A 23,230-nucleotide genomic window follows, 5' to 3' on the forward strand; every position below is an offset into this window, starting at 1 on the left:
TCCCCCTTTCTATAAGGACACCACACTAATGACTTCCGTTAAACCCGATTACTTCTGCTAAGACCGTATTTCCAAATACAGTCATTCTGAGGTGGTAGGGGTTAAAACTTCAACATACCTTTTGGGGAGAGACGTTTTAACTTGTAAACCTCATTATCCCAGGACAGTACCTGAGGCAGCTAAGCAGGGCATAGGGGCTCTGAGGGAGATGGTTTGTGTTTTTATTTCTCTGTGATATTTTAAATTCTGAAACTCGTCCCAAATTGTCCTTTTTACTATTCTTAGTTTTCAAGGCTGAGGTTGAATGGCACCTACTCTTTCTGCTCCTGCCTCTACAAGAATTAATTCCTCTCTCTTCCATGTTTTGTAAAATTTGTTCATAACTCAAATAAAGCACTGTCAACATCTCATTAAGGTTATATCTGTATATATGTGCTATTTCTACACTGGACTGTGTATAACCCTGACCCAAGGTTGTCACTTGCATTTAGCTTCTTGACTGGCTTATAGTAAATATTCAGCAAGAATTAAATGAAATAGAATTATGTGTCTTGACATTTATAATTGTTGGAGGGCAGTATTTGTTAAATAGGAAAAAAAAGGTTTTATTCATTCCTTTAAAAGATACTTGCTTGGCAAAAGACTCGGTTTAGGGCTCTAAGTTTATGACATCAAAATGGTCTTAGGAATGTGTAAGAAGTGGAGGGAACTGAACATTGACTGGAAGTCACTCTTGTCCCAGTTTTCCCCCCATTCAACTTTTCCTTGTTGCTCGTAATCCTGTCATTAGAACACTTAGACATCAAATGTAGTATCTTACGATTTTTGTATATTACATACAGTCTTTTACAGTCTTAATTTTGTTCATTGGTGGTTCCTGAATATTCATGTAATAGTTTTATGAAAATGGTAGAATAGCAAAATCCAGTGTGGAAACATTCAGTGTGCTAAGCCTGTGTAGCTGCCATAGCGTTTGTGCCTGTGCTAGGGGGACAGGAAGGGACAAGGTTTAATACTGACATATAGGAAGTAATACTGAAAGGTGAGGCCCACAGTTGATGAGGTCAGGGAACTGGGAGAAGGAGAGGGAGCGTCCATACTGGAAGTTCTCTTCTAACCTAAACCAAGGCTCTCCTGTTCACTGGCTGCTCTGGGATCAAATGTACATCTTGCTTACATGAGTTTAAGAAATAACTCCAGCTACCTCTTCATGCCTAACAGAGTCCTCCAGCTGCTTTGCCTGCTTTCCAGGTAACTAAATATCAGAACTCTTACAAAGTAACCACTGTGTTTAGCCCAACAGGCACACACTAGGGAAACACTCCTCCAACAAGCAAATATTAACATGTGTCCCATGAAAGTGTTGTGAAGATTAATGATACAATGTATTTTAAGTGCCTGGTCACTCAGTGTCCAATGCATGGTGGATTTTAGGTTGGATTATTGTAACCAAATCTTCATTTCTACCCTATAATGGATTTATATAATTAAGTCCTTCGCTATGTGATTTTTCAGTGTCTCTTTCTTGGAGTAAAGTGTATGGCCTTGCTCCAGTATTACTGAGCTTGGTCAGCAATACGACTCACTATAGCCAAAAGAATGTGAGTAACAGATGTCAGACCTAAGGTTTTAAATGTTCTTGGTTTATCCTAGCATCTTGGAACGTCCATCCTGTACGGTTAAAAGAGCATGTGCCAAGTGTTCATTGCTCTTTCTGCTTGTGTACAAGAATGCACACAGATGGAGCATTCTGAGCCCAAGGCAAAGTCTGCAGTTCAGCCTGGCCAAGCAAGCACAGCTGAGATCAACCAGACCTGCAGAGTCATCAGCAAGACCGATAAATGTTAATGTAAACCACTGAGATTTTTGTGGCTGTTAGATATGCAGCATTTCTGCATCAATAGCTAAGTAATACTGGCTACTATTATTGTTGTTAGTATTACTATCTCTGCCCTAAGGAACATTCCATCCTTGAGAATCCCACTCCAGCACTGAGCTCAGAATATTACAGACTAGAGACAAACCACGTACGCTCATGGAATGTCGCATTTCATTTCACATATTGAAAAACTGGTACCCAGAGATATAGAATCAACTGCAAAAAGTCTCACGGCTTTTTCCCGGACAGAACTGCAAGCAGCATATACCTCAGGGGTAGAGGGACCACACATCTCAGTTTGTCCACGATGGTCCCAGTTCACACCTGTTGCACCTCTATAATAATTAATAGCTCATAGTCTCTGAAAAAAGTTATGGTTTTACAGGAAATTATATGGTTACCCTACTTACTGGCTAACGAACATAAAATTTAATTTGGAAGTTGTCAGTGAAGATGATTTCGGTTGTAAATAAGATTTAAAAATGAGGGAAAAAAATAACACAAACTGGATTAAGTCATAAAAGAGATTGATTAGCTCATTAGGAATGTGGGAACAACAATGTTTGGTTTATTCCAACTTGTCTGATCCACACACAACTTTCCCCAAGGGCTGACTCCCCTTCACTATGGCAAAGTGATCTGCTGCGATGCTTCCACATCCATACCCTGTGCTACATGTTTCTTCTTTCCTGTCACAGAAGAAAGGAAAGAATTTCTCTAAAATCCTCTCAGAAGAGCTAAGAGGCGTATTTCCCAGAGGCTCCCAGCAAATGAATCCTCATGCTCTTTGGCCCAATTTTGCCAGCATGCCCATCCCTCCACCAAACTCTGGGGCCAGACAGCAGGGTCACATTAATTTGAATCACATGTCCTGCCTTCAAGGCCAGGGGTGGGGTCAGCTTTAGCCAAGAGGGCTTGGGCTGGGTAGGGTTGGCATTAATGTCGAATATCAGGGGAATTAACAAGAGAAGGGGAAATGGATATTGGGGAGGCCACTCAACAGAGCTTGTCCATTCAATACACAGCTTGTTGTCTTCAAAAAGTAAATGGGGTTTCTGCCTTTAAACAATGAGTGCTCCATAATGCAATCCCAGAGCGGTCATCCAGTTTTTGCCAGGAGTTCCCAACATCCTACCATCAGGTTGGATGGTTAAAGAGCACAGTGTGGCTGAGAGGCATCTCCTTGTGTACTTACCAAGTGGGGCTGGAATGAAATGGGCCAGAGCATGAGACACACCTGGATTTGAATCCCAGTTCTGCTATTTACTGTGTATCCTGTTTTTTTGCTTAATCTCTATACAGGTCTCTGGTTCCCCCATGCAACCTGGGGGCAATAATGCCTACTTCATAATGTTTTGAGAGAATTAAAAAACATAAAGCTTTAAAAATTTCTAGCACAATGCTAAAATACAAGGGTAATCACTGTCCTTATTTTGAGCTTTAATTACTTGTTTAGACAGAACAGAATGAGAAGAAAGAACTACGACACCCTAAGGCATTGATCTTTGCCAAGTAGAAGATTCCATTATCTGAGTTTATCAGACACAGTTTAGGCCTACATCCCCTGGTCCCTCCTACAAACATTGCTGACAAATTCTTATTTTGATAGCCATTTTCTGGACTTGGTTGCCAGATTCTTTTCTTGGTATGTATTTATTAATGATATCACAGGATGCCTGGGTGGCTCAGTCAGTTGAATGTCTGATTCTTGATTTTGGCTGGGCTCATGATCTCATGTATTGGTCATGATCTCCGTTTTGGGCTTCATGAGATCAAGCACCTGAGATTGAGTTGGGTGTGGAGACTGCTTGGGATTCTTTCTTTCTCTCTTTGTCCCCACCCCCCACAAGTGTGTGCACCCATGCACTCATGCTCAAGTGCTCTCTCTCTCTCAAAATAAATTAAAAAAATAAACTTAAAGATGTCACAGTCTTCTTCCAGATCAGTTTCTTTCAGAGTCCACATCTTGGTCTCTACAGATGCCGAATCCCAAGCACTAAATGTGAGATTACTAATTTTAACATAAGGTCCTTACAAGAAGCTCACTTTAGTCCTCTATGAACTTAAGCATCTTCCTGGACTATCCTTCCTCTTCATGGAGAGGGTCAAGTGAGTCTAAAGGTGTGAAATCCTTCCATAAAATTCAAACACTATGCAGATAAGGGTAACATTATATAGGCACTGCTGGAAGGGCAAGATTTTGTGGACTCCAAATCAGACCAGCTTCCTTTCTCCCCTCCTGGTCTCCCCCACTAAATGGACACTGCAGCCAAGCCTTATGTGGAATCTTTTTTTTTTTTTTAATAAATTTAGATTTTCAGATGAGGTGTAAAGATAGTACAGACTTCCCATATACTGTTCACCAGCTTCTCATGGTGTTACCATCTGACATAAACATGGTCCACTTGTCAAACTAAACAATTAACATTGGTACAGTAATATAATAATAACTAAACTATAGATTTTATTTAGACTTCACCAGCCTTTCTGGTAGTATCTTTTATGTTCCAGGACACCACACTGCATTTCCTTATCATGTCTCCTTAGTCTTCTCTGATTCTTTAACAACTTCCCAGTATTTCCTTGTTTTCATGACCTTGATACTTTTGAATACACTGGTCAGGCATTTCTTACACTCCCCGCCCCCCGCCCCAAATTTAAGTTACCTGATTTTCTGTGTGTGTGATTTGACAAGAGGTTAGGAATCGTGGGGGAAGAATATCCCAGAAGAGAGGTGTCTTTCTCTTTTATTTTATCAGAGTGTCCATGATGTCAATATGTATTCCTAGTAATATTAACCTTGATCTCTTGGTTCAGCTAATGTCAGTTTTGCTGGTTAGTAAATTCACTTAAGTCCTCTCTGTCTGTTAGAGGAGACTCCTTGAGTTCTGCCCACACTTATGGCCATATGAGTACTTACTTACTTTCTGGCACTATATGATGCTAGAGACTCATCTGTACTTTCCCTGCCCCAGTCCTAGAATCAGCCATTTCTCCAAGGATTCCTTCTTCATTTTAGTGAAGAATGGTATTTAGAAATCAGTTGCTGAGTTCTAGGTGTGCTGCCTCTTTTGATCAGCTTAAATGTCAAAGAACACAAGTATTATCATAGGTGATTGATTCTCTCATCTCTTTACTCTTGATCTTCCCACTGAATAACATCCATATTGAATCTCAACATGCTTTTATTTATTTACTCACTCATTCATTCAATATTGAGATCCTACTATGTGTCAAGTACTCTTGTACTTGATATTCCTAATGCTGTCCTCTAGATAATTCATGTGCAGTGTCTGAAGTGATAGCCCTGATGAGATAGAAAGATAGGAATTAGTCAGGCAAAGAGAAAGGGGTGGAGGATGAGTTAAAAGAATGGAAAATAGGGGCATCTGGGTGGCATAGTCGGTTAAGCATCCGACTTCGGCTCAGGTCATGATCTCACAGTCTGTGAGTTGGAACCCCACATTGTGAGTTGGAGTCTGTGAGTAGGCCTGGAGCCTACTTCGGATTCTGTCTCCCTCCCTCTCTGCCCCTCCCTGGCTAACACTCTGTCTCTCTCTCTCAAAAATAAACATTAAAAAAATTATTTAAAAAAAGAATGGAAAATAAACACATGTGCACTCTAACCATGTGCCTTCAAGGAAACTTAAAGAGTCAGGATGATTGTTTTTAATTCTATTATTTAATAGGATAATATTTATTATTTGAGAATAGCCTCACTATCCCCCAGTTATACTCACTCTGGAGGAACAGATAGGGAATTTATAAAATCTCTATCCAATAATGCTAAATGAAAGAAACTAATGGCCAAAAAACCAAAACACCAAAACCAACAAAAGCACAAACCAACTATTGTCCCAGAGCATTAGCCTGAATTCAGGTCAATGAATATTTAGAGAGCAACCACTGTGTGTTGGTTACAATGCTATGTGCTGGTGATGGAGAAGCAACCAAGAAAGGGATGGGGCTTTGCTATCAATGTGCTTCAGTCAGGTGTGACTGAGCATTATAGAAGGGAAGTCCATGGAGCTATAGGGCAGATAACAAGAGAATTTAATCACCTCTGGGGTTAAAAAGCTTCCTAGAGAAAGTGGCACTAATGTTGAGACTTCACCACTCCTAATCTTTTCCCTGAACAGGATCCTACACTGACTCTAATATCCCTTCATTCATTCATCCATTCAACATTTTTTGAGAGTAGAAGAAGAAAAGCATTCTAGGTGGAGAAAACAGCCTGTGGGAAGTCCAGGATATGAAAAAGAGCATGGTGTGTGTTCAAGGAACTGAAGGAAACGCATTATTACAAAAATGAGAGAAAGCAAGAGAAAGAGTGACAAAAAATGAGACTGGAGGTCCTGTAAGTCCTTAAAGTCAGTTGAGGGTTTTGGACATTATTCCAAGGGCAACAGAGAGCAATGGAAGGCTGTTGGGCTAATAAGTGACCAGACTGGTCACTTAGCTGCAGTGGGGAGGATGGTTTGGAAGGGAAAAGGGATTAATCTCCATAAGGCTTAGTAAGGTTAGATTCCTTCCAGCCTTAGGGTGCCTGGTGGCTCAGTTGGTTAAGCATCTGACTCTTGATCTTGGCTCAAGTCAGGATCTCACAGTTCATGAGATCGAGCCCTGAGTCAGGCTCTGCACTGACAGCATAGAGCCTGTTTGGGATTCTCTCTACCCCTGCTTGCACTCTCTCTCCCTAAATAAATAAACTTAAGGAAAAAAAAAAAAAGATTTCTTCCTGCATCACTGATCCTTTAATCATAGGGTTCAATATGTGAACACAGGGGCACCTGGGTGCCTTAGTAGGTTGAACATCCCACTCTTGATTTCAGCTCAGGTCACAGATCATGAGATTGAGTCTTTACTCCCGACTACATTTTGGTTAAAAATTTTCCTTTTAAATGTTTTATTACAATTAAAACTGAATATTGTGCTAGACACAGTGAACAAATGTGAATAAGGCCTGGGTCCTTAATACATATTTACAATGAGCCATAACATGATGTAGCATAAACCACAGTAGTGACATGAGCCAATGTGACACTTAAGCACGGACTTCTTAACTAAGCAATGCATGCTCTAGAAACTCAGAGAATGGAGCTGGAGGACTGAATGCACTGCATGTTTAATCTCTCCAGATTTCATACAGGCTCATCAAGGACTAGGACTGCTTTCTGTATATTTTGTTGATTATTATTTGGGATTATTATTAGTATGCTTTGTTTTATTTTTTATTTTTCATGAATTTCTTGTGAGTGATCAACCACATTTTCAAATAAAAATTTTCCAATCATGGGGCACCTGTGTGGATCAGTCAATTGTCTGACTCTTGATTTCAGCTCAGGTCATGATCTCAGGGTCTGTGAGCTCGAGCCCCACATCGGGCTCTGCACTCATGTTCTCTCCTTGCTCTCTCTCAAAAATTAATAAATAAATAAAAAATTTTTGAAAAGCCTGTAGCTTGCTTCAGATTCTGTCTCCCTGTCTCTCTGCCCCTGCCCCACTCATTCTCTCTCTCTCTCTCTCTGTCTCAAAAATAAATAAATGTTAAAAAAATTTTAAAAATTAAGAAAACTTGAAAAGTAATTCTAATACTCTATAGCAAAACTGTACTATTTTTATGCATTTGAAAGTATTTTTATTCTAAAACCCAAACCTCAAGGTAAGAATTTAAAAGTACAAAGAATGGTGGGGTGCCTGGGTGGCTCAGTCGGTTAAGCATCCGACTTTAGATCAGGTTATGATCTCACGGTTCATGAGTTCGAGCCCCGTGTCGGGCTCTGTGCTGACAGCTCAGAGCCTGCAGCCTGCTTCGGATTCTGTGTCTCTCTTTCTCTCTCTGCCCCTCCCCCACTCTCTCTCTCTCCTTCAAAAGTAAATAAACATTAAAAAAATAAATAAAAACAAATAAATAAAAGTACAGAGAATGTAGAAAAGGAAATAGAAGTTCTTATTTCCCAATTCAATTCCACAGTCCCATACCTCAGAGGTATCTTTGGTCTCCTCTCAGAAATGTTTCTCTTTGGGGCACCTGGGTGGCTTAGTGGGTTGAGCATCCGACTTCACCTCAGGTCATGATTTCGCGGTTTGTGAGTCTGAGCCCCGCATCAGGCTCACTGCTGTCAGTGTGGAGCCCACTTCGGATCCTCTGTCCCCCTCTCTCTCTCTGCCCCTTCCCCACTTGTGCTGCTCTCTCTCAAAAATAAATAACCATTTTTTTTCAAGAAGAGATGTTTCTCTTTGAACAACTAGATAAATGAAATATTTGTTACACATTTTAACACAAATATGATTACTTCTGTATGCAGTTTTGTATTTTTCATTTTTCACTTGTAATTTAGATCTTTATCTTGTTTTTAGTTCCTGTATAGCATTACATGTGTTGATGTATCATATTTTACCTATTAACAATTATTTACATTTTCCTTTTTTCTTGCTATTAGAAATAGCTTGGTAATGTACATCTTCCAACAGACCTTCTTTTTAAACTTAAGCAAATATACTTAGTATATAAATTCCAAGTGAAAACCCCACATTTCTTCAGCTGAATTAAATGCTCAAATACTCCATCCTAACACCCCATAGGGTAATTTAAGAAATGATGACACATGGTATTCATATAACATGTTCTATAGAATCGGGTATTGTTCTAGTAATCTTTTGCTACAGAACAAAATACTCCCAAACTTACATAGTTTAAAACAAAAACCGTCATTAGTTTAGCTCAGAAATCTGAAACTAGTTCAGGGTTGGGCAGAGAAAGCTTGTGTCTGATCCACACAGCATCATAAGGGCATGGCTTGACTGAGGGCTATAGAGGACCCACTTCCAAGATGGATCACTCAACTGGTTGGAGTTGGCTTTCAGTTCGGAAGCTCAGCTTGGCCTGATAGTTGGGAATCCTTGATTTTGCCTGCATGGATCACTCTTTGTGGCCTGGGCTTCCCTGCATTACAACATTGCATTCGAAGGGCAAGGATCCTGAGGGAAGCTGCTCTGCTTATTATGACCTAATCTCAGAAGTCTCATCGTGTGCTATCTGCTATAGTGTATTCATTGAGCTAGTCACAAAGGTCCTTCCAGATTTAAAAGGAGGGGACATAAACCCATCTAAAAAAAAAAAAAAAAGCAGATGGGATAGGAAATATAATTGCAGCCACTGCTGGAAAATATAATCTGCCACAGTTAAAATATACCTTCTATGACTCTAAACAGATAAATAGTTCAAAATATTATGGTATGTTGATTTTTGAATCAGGACATCAAAGTTGTATCGTATTTCCTTGATCTGATTCTGAAAAAAATATTTTATTAGTACCACCAGTTTGTTTTCTTTCTGGAGATGTAATACTCATGCTCATACTCAGCTATGACTAAAAGCTGTGGTAGTTGCATGATCACCAATTTTTCTTTAATTGGTGAGAAGTAATAAAACACTTAAAAAATAAAAATAAAAAATTTAGGGGTGACTGGGTGACTCAGTCCGTTGAGCATCGGACTTCAGCTCAGGTCATGATCTTGTGGTTTGTGGGTTTGGGCACTACATCGGGCTCCGTGCTGACAGTTCCTGACAGCTCAGAGCCTGGAGCCTGCTTCAGATTCTGTGTCTCCCTCTCTCTCTGTGCCCCTCCCCCACACACACTCTGTCTCTCTCTTTCTCTCAAACATTAAAAAAATTATTTTGTTTTTCCATTCACTGCCATTTAGCATAACACCTAATGATCATAGTAATAACAACTATAATAATTACAATTATTATTATTCCATACAAGATATTATATCTTCACTTACTGATGATAAAATCTAGTTATGGAAAGGTAAAGCAACTTTTCTAAAATCAACTTAAGCGTTGTAGCTGGGATTAGAACCTAGGTCTTTGTTCTAAGCCTAAATTCTTACCATTAATTCAACTCTCTAAAGCTTTGGGTCAAGAATTTTGTTACGTAAAGCTGATCAGTAAGAAAATCTTTGGTTATGGTTCATTCCAGTTTGAACTGTGATACCCTCCCAGTAACTGTATCCCAGTATCTTTCTTGCCAGGTATATAGGTTACATACAGATTTGCATTAGAATATTACTATGTCTGTTGTTCTGTGAGAGAATACTTGAACTAAGATAACAAAGCAGGAGCTAAAGATCCAATGTGGAGAGAACTAAAACATTGTACTGCTTCTTCTCCATTCTTCTACCAATTCAATTTCATGGTTGTATAAAATAACACATTCTGATTGATATCATGTTAGATAAAGAGTCAGCAGATAAAAGGACACAAAGAAATTTTGTTTATAGGTAAAAGAACTCACAGACAGCTTCCAGAAGGAAGCTGACCTTGACCAGTGAGATGAAGGAAAACAAAGATAAATTGTGAAGACTTTGACAGATAGTTACTTCCCCAAACTGGCTGTGCATCAGGATCAAACAAGGAGCATACTAACTATTCAATGCTCAGACCTGATGCCTGGAGATTCAGATGCAATTGGGATAGGGTGGGGCCTGGGATTATGTGTTTTTATCAATACCCAATTGATTCTGATGTAATAAGACTTCAAAATTTTGGAGAAAAAGCATAGGTTTAGGATACAGTCAAGAGGTTTTGTTTGTTTCTAATTTCAATCTTCAGCACTTTTTTAAAATAATTGAGAGGCTAAGAGAAAAATTACCAGGTGTACTCACAACTGCAAAGAAAAGATCTTTCCCCTCCCCCGCCGTTCCCGAAACCAGCCAGGGCGCGCCCGGTCGTAGTCTGACATAAAGGCGGGAACCAATCAAGTTCTGCTGAATGGTTTGAAATAAAGGCGGGAACCAATCAAGTTCTGCTGAGCTTCAACTTCAAATGTCAACCTATAACAGCTCTGTAACCTCAAAAAAATCCCTAACTTGTTTGTGCCTGTCTATAAAAGAAGCTGTAAGATCCTTGCTCGGGGCCTCTTAGCGTCACCGGCAACGAGTGCGCGGAGGACCGGGTTTCGAACCTGCAATAAACGACCCTTGCCGCTTGGCTTTGACTCTGGACTCTGGTGGTTTGTTTTCAGGGGGGTCTCTCGAATTGGGGCATATCATAATGATGCTTTTGTCATGATATTTTCCTGCCTTCTTTTCTTTATTTTGAAATGCTTAGAAGGTAAATGTCTGTTCTGCATTAGAAGCCAAGATTCTTGTTCATTCTTATGTAACTATCGTACTAGGTTATTGAAATATCTTTTCTGCTGAATCAGATGAAGCTCTATTTTCACTGGAATGAAAATGGGTAAGATTCCTAGAATATGTTATTGTGGGCTACTTGATATATTGACATTTACATTTTTAAAAAATCAAAGTTTTTCCACTGAACTAGATCAGTAGTATTTGGTTAAATCTTCCCTTTTAGTACAGAAATGACTGCCTCCTAGATCAACTTTCTTTCATTAAGTGTTTGCTAACAACTCTGAAAACTGGATATGAGTCCATAGCATTTTCCAAACATTACTGTGATGGTCAGTGTTATGTATCACCTAGGCTAGGCTTTAGTACTGAGTTGCTAAGTCAAACACTAATACAGGTATTAGGAGGTATCTTGTAGATGTGATCAACATCTCCAATCTAAGCCAATTCCTTGTAATAAATTTTATATATATATGTGTGTATACAGGTAAACATGTATATCCTACTGGTTTTGTTTCTCTGGTGAAATTCTGCCTAATAAAATCACTATGCCAAGTTGTATAATTATCTATATTCTTTTATATTGAAGCAGGAATGGTGTGTGTCTTTTGTTCATCTTTGTATTTTCTAGTGCCTGTAATATAGTATATGCTGAAAAGGCTGTTGAAGAAACTAATGAATTTCTTATCAAGATTGAAGAGTATAAGAGACCCAATCTTCAGTACAGCTGCAGGGAACCCAGGTTAGTGTACTATAGGGTTGGGGAAGGACGGGGCTAAAAGCCTTGTAGATGCTTATAAGAAGTTCTGATAAATATCAAATAGTAACCTTTCACTCCTTGAAGAATTGTCCTTTTGGTAAGTCACTGGAGTATCCCTCCAGTTTTCAAAGTTGTTAGCCAACACTGAAAGAAAGCAAGCTGTGGAAATAGTGGGTCAGCAAAGACCAGAGAGACAGAGCACTAGGATCTCCTATCAGATTTTTTTCTGCCCTCTCTCCCTGCCCCAGAATACCTATGAGGTGATGGTTGTTCTTTGATTCCTTTTTTTTTTTTTCTTGGTAATCATTATAGTAGCTCATTGTAGGGGCACCTGGGTGGCTCAGTCAGTTAAGCAACCGATTCTTGAGATTCTTGATCTCAGTTCAGGTCATGATCCCGTGGTTTGTGAGTTTGGGCCCTGCATCAGGCTCTGTGCTGACAGCCTGGAGGCTGCTTAGGATTCTGTCTCTCCCTCTCTCTCTGCCCCTCTCTTGCTCATGATCACTCTTTCTCTCTCTCAAAAATAAAGAAATGAATTTAAAAAAAATAGTAGCTTATTGTAATGTCCTTAGTACTGGCTCAGATCAAACTCTATTTTCATGTTTTAGTTAGCATTTCCAGTTACTGGTGAGATGAAAGCACCTTTTCATATGTTTAGGGGACATTCAGGTTTCCTCTTCTACAGACTACTATTTGTAATCCTTGCACATTATTCTTTTGGGTTATATCTTATATCTTGATTGTGATGGTGGTTATATTTGTCAAAACTTGTCAAACTATAAAATGAGTATATTTAATTTTATATGAATTGTATATCAATAAAGCTGATTTTTTTAGAGAAAGGTAATAGAATAATTAAATAGAATAAACAAAGGGAAGGGAAAGGATGAGAAAGAAGGAAGGCAGGTAGGAAGGAAGGGAGAAAGAAAGGAGGAAACAAGAAAGAAGGAAACTTAGTTCATAAAAAACAAAATAAGAAAAAAGAATGACTGAACAAAGGCCAGATGGGACAATGAAAAACAACTTTTATATCAGAAATTGTATTAAATGTAAATTGACTAAACATTCTCATTAAAGACAAAGATTGTCAGACTGTCTAAAAAAACACAAGACCTACCTATACACTTTAAATATGTGGAAAGAAAAGAATGGGAAAAGATATGCCGTGAAAACACTAATCATAACGCATCCATAGTGGTTATATTAATAAACATTAAGCAGACTTGAAGATAAGTACTACTAGTGATAAAAAAGGACATTTCAAGATCTTAAAATAAGTCAATTCAACAGTAAGAAAAAAATACTAAATTTTAAATAGTATAACTTCAAAATACATACAGGAAAATTTAATTGAATTCAGGAGGAATAGACAAATGCACAACTATAAATGGAGAATTTAACACATTTAGCTCGGTAGCTGACAGAAAAAGCAATAAAAAAATGCAGCATAGGGGCGCCTGGGTGGCTCTGTCGGTTGAGCGTCCGACTTCGGCTCAGGTCATGATCTCACGGTCCGTGAGTTCGAGCCCCGCCTCAGGCTCTGTGCTGACCGATCAGAGCCTGGAGCCTGTTTCAGATTCTGTGTCTCCCTCTCTCTGACCCTCCCCCGTTCATGCTCTGTCTGTCTCAAAAATAAATAAAAAAAAAATTAAAAAAAAAAAAATGCAGCATACTTGAGATTTAAACATCACAACTAAGCAAGTTGATCTAACTGACTTATAGACAATGCTATATTCAACAACTGCAGAAAACACAATCTTTTCAAATACATAATGCAACATTCACCAAAACAGAACATATGCTAAACAGAAAACAATTCTCAACAAATTTCAAAGAATTGGAATCACAGAGTATTTCTGTAACCACTGTGAAAATAAATTAAAAATCAATAACTGAAATATGATTTTAAAATACCCAAAAATATTTGGAGATTAAGCAATGTACTTCTAAATAACCCATGTATAAAAAAGAAATCATAGTAAAATGAAAAATATTTTAAAGTGATAATGAAGATATGGAATAGAAAAATTTGTGTGCTACAGCTAAAAATTATGATACAAATGTATGTCTCTAGGGACACCTGGGTGGCTCAGCTGGTTAAGCATCCAACTCTTGATTTTGGCTCATGACATGATCTCACGGTTTGTAAAATCAAGCCCTGCATCTGTCTCTGCACTGACAGCACAGAACCTGCTTGGGTTCTCTCTCCCTCTCTCCCTCTCTCTCTTCCCCTCTCTCTCAAAAATAAGTAAATATTTTTAAAAATTATGGCTTTAAATTCATACATTTTAAAAAATGAAAGATTGAAAATCAGTTTCCAGCTCAAGATGCTAAGAAAAAAGAACACAAATTAAACCCAAAGAAAGGAGAAAAACAAAAGTAATAAAGATAAGAACAGAAATTATTGAAATAGAAAATAGAGAAAAATCAGCAAAGCCAAAATTTGGTTCTTTGAGGGGAGCCTGGCTGACTCAATCACTCAGTCACAAGAGCATGTGACTGGATCTCAGGGGTTGTGAGTTCGAGCCCCATGTTGGATGCTGGGTGTTGGGTGTACAGTATACTAAAAATAAGTAAGTAAGTAAGTAAATAAATAAATAAATACATAAATAAATAAATAAAATGTTGGGTGTTGGGTATAGAGAGCACTAAAAATAGATAAACAAATAAGCAAACTTAAAAAAAAAAGTTGATCAGCCAGTCCAGGCTAGTTTACCCATTGCCTACATCCGGGCTAATTAAAGAGCCTGACACACCCACTTCAGCCCATCCTCCAGAGGAAGGCAGGAAGCACTGCAAGGCAAGAAGGTTATCAAGTGTCTGTATTCGGCTAAGGACAATCATTTTCACTGGAAGCTCCTACACTCACCCAGGCTCAAGGTATTCTTGATTCATGCTACACAAGAGCTGGCTGCCTCCCAGCGATCTACTAACTCATTCATTGTTGTGTCCATAAGGACTCTGGCGGAGGATCCCCAGCACGCATCAACAGAGATGGTATTCACCCTCAGTACACACAGACCACCACACTGCGTAGAGTTTAATATTTGTCTACTAGTCTTTTTTAAGGTAAAATTTAAATACAATGAAATGTATAAATCTTAAGTGTACTATTTGATGAGTTTTGACAAATGCATACACCTATGAAACACAAACCTCTATCAAGATATACATTACCATTATGCTAAAACGTTGCTTCATGCCTCTTCCCACCAAACCCTGCCCCTAATACCTGCCCACATGGCAGAGGCAATCAGTGTTTTCAGTTTCTTAAATCATAGTTTATTTCCATCAATTCCGGAACGTCATATCAATGTATCAATGTAATCATACAATATGTACTCTTTAGGATATGAATTAATTCACTCAGCATGATTTTGAGATTCCTCCCTACTGTTTCAAGTACCGGCAGGTTTTCTTTTCCCTTTTCATTACTGAGCTATATTCCACTGCATGCATATACCACAGGGATTTGTTGATTCTCCTGTTGATAGACACATGGGCTGTGTCCAGCTATATTTTCTGAATAAAGCTGCTATGAATTTCAGAGATTGTATTTTGCATTTGTTACCACAAGTGAGGTTGTACACTTTTATTATATATATTTACTTGTTGTAATTCCTCTTTTATGAATTATATATTTTCTCATGCCCTTTGCTTAGTAATTTCTTGAGAGTTTCAAACATAGTCTTGTATATGTATATATATATATATATATATATACACACACATATACACACACACACACATATATATATATATATATATATATATATATAAGCTCTTACATATATTTAAGAGCTTTTTAAATAATCAAGGTATTTCCTCCACAACTATTTTACTTGTAGTTTACCACTTAACTATTTTTATAACTTTTATTGGGGAAGTGATGGCCAATTACCATAATTTAGTTTGAAAGTAGAAGTTGTATTTTATAATACATTCTAAAATAATCTGAAAGGATTAACTATTTTTTCAACACATTTTTGTTCTCTCTGGAAATTTAATACCACCATCACAGAAATACACACACACACACACACACACACACACACACACAAACACATTCATAAAACTTTTTTTTCCCTCTGGCAAAGACAGTAGGGAGATACAGGAGATTAGGCTATTGGAAAGATATTTTTAAATGATGGAGACTATCAGTGTAACCATTTGTTTTCCCGTTTGTTCTTGAGCAGCCAGAAGTACCTGAGGAATATCACACAAATCCCACCTGAGGGGTGGTTAGCTTGTGTTTAACCCTCAGCATGCCTTATGCTCTCCCTCATCAATATTATGCAGCTAAAATGCATTTTTTTCAAAGTTTTCATTTCTCCTGGGATAATAGTTACTGAAAAACTATATTTTAGGGCTTAGGTTAAAATACTGCTTTTGGATCAACTCAAGTGTGAACAAGACAGCATTTTTCTAAGCCTGGCCATTCCTCTATCTTGGCATTATTTGAAGATCTCTAATTAACTGGAGTGTTCCAAACTGCACAGAGATTATAGTTCTCAAAGAAGAAAGCCAAAAGCCTTGTATTAAAGAGTCTATTGTAAGGTAAAGCAGAAAGAAAATGAAATGGTTGCTAGTCTGCTGTATTATAGGATATTATCAAAAAGAACTATGGCACTTGTCCTTGGGGAGCTTACAAATTCAGGTAGCAGGGTACCCAAATGGGAATTTTGGTTAGTGATCTGGCAGTAATGTAATGTGATAGTTAATTTCATGTGTCAGCTGAGCTAAGGGATTCCCAGATAGCTGGTAAAACATTATTTCTGGGTGTGTCCTTAAAAGGTGTCTCTGGAAAAGATTAGTATTTGAATCCATAGAATGAGTAAAGACGACCCTCACTGATGGTGGTGAGCTGAGGGCCTGAACACAACAAAAAGGCAGAGGAAGGACAAATTTGAACTCTGCTTGGGTGGAGACATCTATTTTCTGTCCACAGACACTGGTGCTGCTGGGTCTCTTGAGCTCTTGCACTCATACTTACTCCACTGGCTTTCCTGGCTCTCCAGTTAGCAGGAAGCAGATCATAGTGATAAGGGAGCCTGAGGCAAGCTGAGGGACAAAGCACAAGCTAGCACACCCCCTCCCCCGAGGTGGGATATGTATGATATTCCTTGGACACTCCCAGCTACCCAAAAGCAGGAAAGGACAAATGGTCAAACTGATAAGAGGCTCCACCAGTTTACCAAAGGCAATCCTATCATAGTCTGAAGTCCAGGAACTCCTTACTGTCTTAATGTTATTGCTTTGCTAGAGGGGAAAAAACCTTAGCTGACAATAGCTAGGCCTCCAGTAAGTCTTTAGCATGTCAAATTCTCTTTGGAAACTCCCTCTTGACTTTATCTCCCCTGATTTCCATAAAATGGTCACCCCTCACACAGCACAGCTCTTCCTGGCTATGGGTCTTGTCCCAGCTTTAATAAAATCACTTTGCACCAAAGACACCTTCAAGAACTCTTTCTTGGCCATCAGCTCTGGACCTCATGAACCCTCATCATCCCAAAACTTCATCAATAGGATCTCTCAGCCTCCATAATGGCATGAGCCAATTCTTATAATAAATCTCCTCTTTATCAATCTGTTTGTCTGTCTCCTATTGGTTGTGTTTCTCTCAAGAACCTTAATATATGTTAATGTGCTACATTTGGAAATTTACACCAAAGAGATTATCTCAAACACAGAAAATCCTGTATGAAGAAAGATATTCATTTTAATACCAATTATGTAGCTTTACCATGAGCGAAAATGGGGGTAATTTTGAAAATGTGACTGTAAACCTAACTGTAAGATTATGTTCTAAAGATATTGACACATAAATATGAAAAGTACCCAAACTAAAACTTGAGACAAAAAATAAGATACTTACATTCTACTAATTTGTTAAACTAGCATTAGTAACAATATTCCCAATTTATATCAATCTAAAAATCAACATTTATGCAATTCCACCATAGGCTTTTTATTAAAATATATTAGTCCACAGACTTCTTTTTTTCTACCATGTTTGTTAAGATACCTGTTTTTTTTGTTTTGTTTTGTTTTGTTTTTTTTTTAGGCTAATGTATGTGCTTTTTGAAAACGTAGTTAAGTTGGGGCACCTGGGTAGCAAAGTAGGTTAAGCATCTGACTTATGATCTTGGTTCAGGTCTTGATCTCACAATTTGTGAGTTCGAGCCCTGCATCAGGCTCTGCTGATGGCAAGGAGTCTGCTTGAGATTCTGTCTCTCATTCTCTCTGCCCCTCCCCAGCTTGTGCTATCTCTCTCTGAATAAATAAATAAACTTAAAAAAAAATTTAACGTAGTTAAGTCTTTTAAGACCAAACTGGTTGTAAGAAAAATGAAATGTCAATATATAAATAACCCAAAGATATGAAGTGTGGGAAACTTCCAGGTTCCCAGAAAATTCCAGTTTTGCAACAGAAAATTATGTATTTACCCATTTATTTCAGAGTAAATCCTAAAATTTCCTAACATATAGATTGAAAGTTTCTCAACTCAATTGATTCTGTGTTAATAAATCTGGGGTTTTTTTTCAAGTTTTTATTTAAATTCCAGTTAGTTAACATACTGTGTAATATTAGTTTCAGGTGTAGAAGTTAGTGATTTGTCACTTACATACAATACCCAGTTCTCATCATACATACCCTCCTTAATACCCATCACCTATTTAACACCCCCCCCTTCACCTCCCATCTAGTAACCTTCAGTTTGTTCTCTATAGTTAAGAGTCTGTCTCCTGGTTTGCCTCTCTTTCCCCCCCCCCCCCCCCACAACAAGTATCTCTTTTTTTGCTTCTGAAGTTCCACATATGTGTGAACTCAAATGGTATTGGTCTTTCTCTGACTGACTTATTTCACTTAGCATAATACTCTCCAGGATTATCCATGACATTGCAAATGACAAGATTTCATTATTTATGTCTGAGTAATATTCCATTGTATTTCGATACCATATATTCTTTATCCATATATCAGTTGATAGACATTTAGGCTCTTTCCATAATTTGGTTGTTGTTGATAATGCTGCTATAAACATCACAGCATATCCCTTCAAATCAATATTTTTGTATCCTTTGGGTATATACCTAGTAGTGAAATTGCTGGGCTGTAGGGTAGTACTATTTTTAACTTTTTGAGGAAACTCCAATCTGTTTTCCAGAGTGGCTGCACCAGTTTGCATTCCCACCAACAGTGTAAGAAGGTTCCCCTTTCTCTGCATCCTCTCCCAACATCTGTTGTTTCCTGTGTTGTTAATTTTAGCCATTCTGACAGGTGTGAGGTGATATCTCATTGAAGTTTTGATGTGTATTTCCCTGATGATGAGTGACATTGAGCACTTTTTCATGTGTCTGTTAGCCCTCTGGATGTCTTTGGGAAAATGTGTATTCATGTCTTCTGCCAATTTTTTAACTGGATTATTCGTTTTTTGGGTATTGAGTTTTATAAGTTCTTTACTGATTTTGGATACTAACCCTCTGTCAGATATGTCATTTGCAAATATCTTAATTCTGAAGGTGCCTTTTAGTTTTGTTGATTGTTTCCTTCACTGTGCAGAAGATTTTTATTTTGATGAAGTCCCAATAGTTTATTTTTGGTTTTGCTTCCTTTGCCTCAAGAGACATATCTAGTAAGACGTTGCTATGGCCGATGTCAAAAAGATTACTGCCTGTGTTCTCCTCAAGGATTTTGATGGTTTCCTGTCTCACATTTAGGTCTCACATACATCTTGAGTTTATTTTTGTATATGGTGTAAGAAAGTGGTCCAGGTTCATTCTTTTGCATGTTGCTGCCCAGTTTTCACAACACCATTTGTTGAAGAGCCTATCTTTTTTCCATTGGATATTCTTTCCTGCTTTGTTGAAGATTAGTTAGCCATACATTTGTGGTTCATTTCTAGGTTTTCTATTCTGTTCCATTGATCTATGTGTCTGTTTTTGTGCCAGTACCATGCTGTCTTGATGATGACTGCTTTGTAATATACCTTGAAGTCCAAAATTATGCTGCCTCCAGCTTTGCTTTTCTTTTTCAACATTGTTTTGGCTATTCATGGTCTTTTGCGGTTCCATACAAATTTTAGGATTGTTTGTTCTAGTTATGTGAAAAATGCTGGTGGTATTTTGATAGGGATTGCACTAAACGTGTAGATTGCTTTGGGTAGTATAGACATTTTAACAATATCTGTTCTTCCAATCCATGAGCGTAGAATGTCTTTCCATGTCTTTGTGCCATCTTCAGTTTCTTTCATCAGTGTTTTATAGTTTTCAGAGTAAAGATCTTTTCCTTCTTTGGTTAGGTTTATTCCTAGGTATCTTATGGGTTTTGCTGTAGTTTCAAATGGGATCGATTCCTTGATTTTCTGCTCCTTCATTATTAGTGTACAGAAAAGCAACAGATTTCTGTAACTTGGTTTTGTATCCTGCATCTTTACTAAATTCATGTTATCAGTTCTAGGAATTTTTTTTTGGTGGAGTATCATGTCATCTACAAACAGTGAACATTTGACTTCTTTCTTGCCAATCTGGATGCCTTTTATTTCTGTTTGTTGTCTGATTGCTGAGGCTAGGACTTCCAATACTATGTTAAATAACAGTGGTGAGAGTCAACATCCCTCTCTTGCTCCTGACCACAGAGGAAAACTCTTCTCTTGTTCCTGATCATAGAGAAAAGCTCTCCATTTTTCCCCATTGAGGATATCAGCTGTGGGGTTTTTGTATATGGCCTTTATTATGCTGAGGTACATTACTTCTATCCCTAGTTTGTTGAGGGTTTTTATCAAAACTGGATGCAACACTTTGTCAAATGCCTTTTCTTTATTGAGAGGACCACATAGTTATTATCCTCTTTTATTAATGTGGTGTATCATGTTGATTGATTTGTGAATACTGAACCACCCTCACAGCCCAGGAATAAACCCCACCTGATTGTGATGAATGATTCTTTTAACGTATTGTTGGATTTGATCTGCTAGTATTTTGTTGAGAATTTTTGCATCAATGTTCATCGGGGATATTGGCCTGTCATTCTCTTTTAGTGGGGTTTTTGGTTTTGGAATCAAGGTAATGCTAGCCTCATAGGATGAGTTTGGACATTTTCCTTCCATTCCTACTTTTTGGAACCCTTTGAGAAGAAGAGGTATTAACCGTTCTTCAAATATTTGGTAGAATTCCCCTGTGGAGTCATGTGGCCCTGGACTTTTGTTTGTTGGGAGATTCCTGATTACTGATTCAATTTCTTTGCTGGTTTCAGTCTGTTCAACTTCTCCATTTCTTCCTGTTTCAGTTTTGGTAGTTTATATGTTTCTAGGAATTTATTCATTTCTTCCAGGATATCCAATTTATTGGCATATAACTTTTCATAATATTCTCTTTTAATTGTTTGTATATCTATGCTGTTGGCTGTTATTTCTCCTCTGTCATTTCTGATTTTATTTATTTGGATCCTTTCTATTTTCTTTTTTATCAGTCTGGCTAGGGGGTTATCAGTTTTATTAATTTTCTCAAAGAACCAGCCCCTGGTTTCATTGATCTGGTCTGTTTGTTCGTTTTTAGTTTCTGTATCATTTATTTCTGTTCTAATCTTTATTATTTCCCTTCTTCTGCTGGCTTTAGGCTCCATTTGTTGTTCTTTTTCTTTTTTAAAAAAAAAAAATTATTTTGGAGAGAGCGCAAGTAGGGGAAGGGCAGACAGAGGGAGACAGAGGATCCAAAGCAGGCTCTGTGCTGACAGCAGTGAGACCGATGTGGGGCTCAAACTCACAAACTGTGAGATCATGACCTGAGCTGAAGTTGGATGCTCAACTGACTGAGCCACCCATGTGCCCCTGTTGTTCTTTTTCTAGATGCTTTAGGAGTAAGAGTAAGTTGTTTGAGATATTTTTGCTTCTTGAGGTAGGCTTGTATTGCTATATACTTCCCTCTTATGACTGCTTCTGCTGCATCCCAAAGGTTTTCAACCATCATGTTTTCATTTTCATGTGTTTCCATGTATTTGTTTTATTTCTTCTTTGATTTCCTGGTTGACCCATTCATTCTTTAGTAGCATGTTGTTACCTTACATGTATCTGTGCTCTTTCTAAATTTTTTCTTGTGGCTGGCTTCAAGTTTCATAGTCTTGTAGTCAGAAAATATGCATGGTATGATCTAAATTTGTTTGTACTTTTTGAGGCCTGATTTCGGACCTAGTATGTGATCTACTCTGGAGAATGTCCCATGTGCACTAGAAAAGGATGTGTATTCTGGTGCTTCAGCATGAAATATTCTGAATATATGTTAAGTCCATCTGGTACAGTGTGTCATTCAAAGCCATTGTTGCCTTGTTGATTTTCTGCTTAGATGATCTGTCTAAAAACAATTATTATCAATGAGGCCCTATTTGTTTTTTATTAGTTTTATATATTTGGATTCTTTCATGTTTGGGGCATAAATATTATTCTTGTTGGATAGCTCCCTTTACTATGATATAGAGTCCTTCTTCATCTCCTTTACAGTCTTTGGTTTAAAATCTAGTTTGTCTGATATAAGAATTGCTACTCTGGACTTCTTTTGACTTCCATTTGCATGATAAATGTTTCTCCATCCCTCACTTTCAATATTCAGGTGTCTTTAGGTCTAAAATGAGTCTCCTGTAGGCAGCATATAGATGGAGCTTGGGTTTTTATCCATTCAGACACCCTATGCCTTTCCATTGGAGCATTTTGACCATTTACATTCAGAGTAATTATTGATATGGATTTAGTGCCATTTTATTACTTGCTTTGCCATTTTTTTCTCAAAAATTTCTCTGTTCCTCTCCTTGTTACTTTTGTTTTTCCCCCAAAGAGTCCCCTTTAATATATCTTGCAGGGCTGGTTTAGTGGTCATGAGCTCCTTTAGTTTTTGTTTGTCTGCGAAACTATCTCTCCTTCTATTCTGAATGATAGCCTTGCTGGATTGAGTATTCTTGGCTGCAGATTTTCCCCACTGATACATTAACTGTATCATGCCACTCCCTTCTGGCTTGCCAAGTTTTTGTGTAGAGAAATTCAGCTAGCCTTATGGGTCTTTCCTTGTAAGTTAGGGACTTCTTTTGTCTTGTTGCTTTTAGGATTTTTTATCAGCAAATTTTTTAAATTTTTTTTAACGTTTATTTATTTTTGAGACAGAGAGAGACAGAGCATGAATGGGGGAGGGTCAGAGAGAGAGGGAGACACAGAATCTGAAACAGGCTCCAGGCTCTGAGCGGTCAGCACAGAGCTGGACGCGGGGCTCGAACTCATGGACCACGAGATCATGACCTGAGCTGAAGTCGGATGCCCAACTGACTGAGCCACCCAGGCGCCCCCAAATTTTCTAAATTTAACTACAATATGCCTTGATGTTGACCTGCTTTTGTTGCTTTTGATGTGAGTTCTCTGTGCCTCCTGGAATTGGATATCGGTTTCCTTCTCCAGGTTAGGGACATTT

At 38.0% G+C, this 23,230-nt stretch overlaps 1 long non-coding RNA gene across 1 annotated transcript in view; it reads left to right on the forward strand.

Moving 5' to 3' along the window:
- The window catches only part of LOC125935661 (uncharacterized), a 39,497-nt gene that overhangs the window by 10,684 nt on the left and 5,583 nt on the right, over positions 1 to 23,230 (forward strand). The window contains exon 2 of the long non-coding RNA XR_007461743.1: positions 11,652 to 11,762. This is a non-coding gene — a long non-coding RNA (uncharacterized LOC125935661). The remainder of the gene's footprint in view (positions 1 to 11,651; positions 11,763 to 23,230) is intronic.

This window comes from Panthera uncia, chromosome D1 (genome assembly GCF_023721935.1).
Source record: "Panthera uncia isolate 11264 chromosome D1, Puncia_PCG_1.0, whole genome shotgun sequence".
NCBI classification, from domain to species: Eukaryota; Metazoa; Chordata; class Mammalia; order Carnivora; family Felidae; genus Panthera; species Panthera uncia.